Source organism: Uranotaenia lowii, chromosome 1 (genome assembly GCF_029784155.1).
Source record: "Uranotaenia lowii strain MFRU-FL chromosome 1, ASM2978415v1, whole genome shotgun sequence".
In the NCBI taxonomy this organism is placed as follows: domain Eukaryota; kingdom Metazoa; phylum Arthropoda; class Insecta; order Diptera; family Culicidae; genus Uranotaenia; species Uranotaenia lowii.
In genome coordinates, this window is record NC_073691.1 from 1,821,385 (window position 1) to 1,826,022 (window position 4,638).

The 4,638-nt window shown below is 37.0% G+C and overlaps 1 long non-coding RNA gene across 1 annotated transcript; it reads right to left on the reverse strand.

Annotated features, from left to right (window-relative positions):
* Positions 1–771: 771 nt before the first annotated feature.
* LOC129740095 (uncharacterized) lies at positions 772–1,999 on the reverse strand. The gene is made up of 5 exons (XR_008736100.1): positions 1,760–1,999; positions 1,625–1,700; positions 1,492–1,562; positions 1,345–1,432; positions 772–1,286 (listed from the first exon to the last, which is right to left on the reverse strand). It is a non-coding gene; the product is annotated as an uncharacterized LOC129740095 (long non-coding RNA).
* Positions 2,000–4,638: the final 2,639 nt, after the last annotated feature.

Here is a 4,638-nt window from a genome sequence, read left to right on the forward strand (position 1 = left end):
CACAGTCCAGCATTACACATCGTAACAACAAAACTCAGCCCACAGTGGCTATTATTTGTTTGTTACATTACACAACACAGCATTACACATCGTAACAACAAAACTCAGCCCACAGTGGCTATTATTTGTCTGTTACGTCACACAGTCCAGCATTACACATCGTAACAACAAAACTCAGCCCACAGTGGCTATTATTTGTCTGTTACATCACACAGCCCAGCATTACACATCGTAACAACAAAACTCAGCCCACAGCGGCTATTATTTGTCTGTTACATCACACAGTCCAGCATTACACATCGTAACAACAAAACTCAGCCCACAGTGGCTATTATTTGTCTGTTGCATTACACAACACAGCATTACACATCGTAACAACAAAACTCAGCCCACAGTGGCTATTATTTGTCTGTTACATCACACAGTCCAGCATTACACATCGTAACAACAAAACTCAGCCCACAGTGGCTATTATTTGTCTGTTACATCACACAGCCCAGCATTACACATCGTAACAACAAAACTCAGCCCACAGCGGCTATTATTTGTCTGTTACATCACACAGTCCAGCACTACACATCGTAACAACAAAACTCAGCCCACAGTGGCTATTATTTGTCTGTTACATCACACAGTCCAGCATTACACATCGTAACAACAAAACTCAGCCCACATTGGCTATTATTTGTCTGTTGCATTACACAACACAGCATTACACATCGTAACAACAAAACTCAGCCCACAGCGGCTATTATTTGTCTGTTACATCACACAGTCCAGCATTACACATCGTAACAACAAAACTCAGCCCACAGTGGCTATTATTTGTCTGTTACATTGAAACAGGTTGAGCACCACTGACTTTCAGTGTGTGCTGCTCGGCTAACTTTTACCCAAAACACAACACGCAAAACCCAAATCTGTAGCAATTATAATTATTTACTTACACACGACATTTTAAAAACTTAAGCTAGCTTACATTATTACTCACGGGCCCGTTCCTACCATAACATCAAAACAATAACAACAATCATATCACAGCTGCTTGGACGGCACAGGTGTATCACAGCTTTAATTTTCGTATTGCAGTCGTATCCGGTTTACTGGCAACCCTGCCTTGCTGCACTGCTTCGACGGACGTACCGCAGCTGCCCGGAGCACTGCCGACGACTTCCGGCTGGCTCTCCTCACGTCCGCAGCTTACTTTCGCAAAAACGGGACTCGCAAAACCAAGATGGCGAAAATCGAGTCCCGAAAAGCGATTTTCTCAGCTCCCAAAAACGACCCTGTTGACAAACAAACACTTTATCATTGAATCTTCCGTTTTGCAGTTTCATAACTCACCCAGTAGGGGCCGCCTGTGTGTTGCAAAGCAAAACTTCCACCGTCGTTTGTGTGGTTGACGAGAAGGCGATACGCCTCTTGCTCACACCTGCGGAAAATCATCTTCTCAAAACGAATTCTTGTAAGAGAATTGTACTGTGCACTCACCCTATGACGGCGTACTCTGAAGTGCCACTTCGTCTCCGTTGGTTCTGATTCCGTTTCGGTGCTTCGGTAATCTGTGATCAGATGACAGTTAATTAGGCAAAGTCATCGAAAAGGGAATATGTTTTTCCATTACCTTTGTTTTCAGTCGCAGTGCAATGGCTTCCAATATTTTCCGGCTTGTTTGTTGTTGCCGTCGAATCGCTCGCCGTCTGGGAATCAAATATATGGGTTTCTTTTCTATTCTGTGATTATTTGTCTCTGGTCTCACCTTCCGAAAAGCTGCTGCTGATGCTCCTGCTGTTCCTTCCCAACAGCTATGGCGAATTTTCGCGAGAGAGGAACAATTCGGGTCACAGTTGGAATTGCAAAATTTGGCGCTTGATTTGTTTCCTTTCGTTGATGTTGTTTTGTTGATTCTTGTTTTCGTTTTTCATCCCACGTGTGCGTTTGACATTTACACTCTAAGTTCTAAACACTCATTCTTTGGTAGGTTTTTGACTCACTCACTACACGCTCAAAACTTAATAGCTAGACAAACTTAATTATAATGCTACAACATCACACAGTCCAGCATTGCACATCGTAACAACAAAACTCAGCCCACAGTGGCTATTATTTGTCTGTTGCATTACACAACACAGCATTACACATCGTAACAACAAAACTCAGCCCACAGTGGCTATTATTTGTCTGTTGCATTACACAACACAGCATTACACATCGTAACAACAAAACTCAGCCCACAGTGGCTATTATTTGTCTGTTACATCACACAGTCCAGCATTACACATCGTAACAACAAAACTCAGCCCACAGTGGCTATTATTTGTCTGTTACATCACACAGTCCAGCATTACATATCGTAACAACAAAACTCAGCCCACAGCGGCTATTATTTGTATGTTACATCACACAGTCCAGCATTACACATCGTAACAACAAAACTCAGCCCCCAGTGGCTATTATTTGTCTGTTACATCACACAGTCCAGCATTACACATCGTAACAACAAAACTCAGCCCACAGTGGCTATTATTTGTCTGTTACATCACACAGTCCAGCATTACACATCGTAACAACAAAACTCAGCTCACAGTGGCTATTATTTGTCTGTTACATTACACAACACAGCATTACACATCGTAACAACAAAACTCAGCCCACAGTGGCTATTATTTGTCTGTTACATTACACAACACAGCGTTACATATCGTATCATCCAAACTGCAACACATTTACACAATTACATAATGAATAGTAAAACCCTAACTTTGCTCGTAATACAGCTCCCTGACCTTCTACAGGGCTAGAAGCGACCATGAGGCAAAAAAGTAGGGCATAATAGTTACTTTGAAATGAAATTAGGGCAAAATTAGTGACCATATCAAGTCAAAAATTACATTCAATTACATCTTTAAATGACATTTTCTGCTGAATGTCTAAGGGAACAGACAGACAGACGGACAGGCAGAAAAAAAACCTTGTCGAAATTTTCGAAACATTCAAATTTCAGTAGATTTAAAATTGAATTAAGCATAAGAAAATTTAAAATTGAGAATTAAATATCAGATATATAATGAAGACATAAAAATGTTGATACACATTTTTTAAATATAATTTAGTTTTAGGAGCAAAAATAGACAAAAAACTTAAAAAACCTATTGAAAAAATTTAGTATTGATAAAAGCTATAAAATTTTGAATCCCAAAAGAATAATATGTGCCTATTTATATTCTCAAATATTATATTTTACATTTTAAAGCTCATAAACAAAAAAAAATACCTAAACTAAAAAAGGCTAAACTTCACTTTAAAATTAATAAAAAAAAAAATAAAGAAAATACAAAGAAATTTTATAGAATTTTATAGAATAAAACGAATCAAAAACGTTGACAAACCACGTTTTTATGCAAGGATAAATTTGTTATAAAAACAAATCTGTACCAACACGTGAAAAGGATGTATCTCCATATATGGCGAATCGAGAAAAACGCGTTTGAAAAAAATACAACCTATTTTAAATCGCTAATTAAAATTCACTTGAAATTTTTACTTTTTATGAAAGACAAACGAATTTTAGAAGCATCCCCTACATGTTAGAATAGAGGGATATCAATTTTCAGGAAATAACAGCGCGCTATCGTAGATAGAATCTAGCTCACTTAATATTTTGTCTTCCTTGTTTATACACCCTTTGCTATTTTCTCATTTCTAGCTTCAGTTTTAAGCTCGCGTTCATTTGCAACTATGTTTTTATGTTGAATAAAGTGTTAAATCTTTACCAACACATAAAAAGGATCAATCTCCTTATATGGCGTATCGAGAAAAATGCGCTTGAATAAAATAAAATCTATTTTAAATCCCTAATTAAAAATCACTTGAAATTTTTGCTTTTTATGCAAGACAAACGATTTTTAAAAGCAGATAGCAGAGAACTATGTGTTAGAATAGAGGAATATCAATTTTCATGAAAAAACAACGCGCTATCGTAGATAGAACCTTGCTCACGTAGTATTTTATCTAACCTGTTTATACATCCTTTGCTATTTTCTTATTTTTAGCTTTAGTTATGAGCTCGCATTCATTTGCAACTATATTTTTATGTTCAATAAAGAGTCAAATTGATTATTTTGAGTTTGTTTGCGGAGTAGTAGCGAAAAAATTTTCCGGAGTAAAGGGTGTATATCAATGTGATGGCAGTTCTGGTTTTATAATGTTTATAGATCCTTTACTCAATTTGAGTTTTGTAACGGAATAATATTTTCTGAAAAGGGTTTTACCGTTAAGTAGTGCAAATGTTGGCCTATCATGAGGTACTGAAATTGGTTTTTGTTTACTTTTAAAGATAGATCCTTTTCACGTGTTGGTACAGAAATAATCAAGTTACGGATATTCGCGTCAACTGATAATCGAGTTCGACCTGTAAAATGAAATTTGGTAGTGAATTTAGAAAAGGACAAATGCGTTAACAAATGAAGTTATAAGCTGGGTCGAAAAGTACGTTTTGAGATCTACATTTTGATAGCACAAAGTTATCTGAATGAAATTTGGTTTTCAAGAAATTAACAAAACTAAATTATATTTTTGCTGGGAACTGTCGAACTTTGAATACGTTTTTCTCTAAACAGTGATGTTGACGCATGCGCG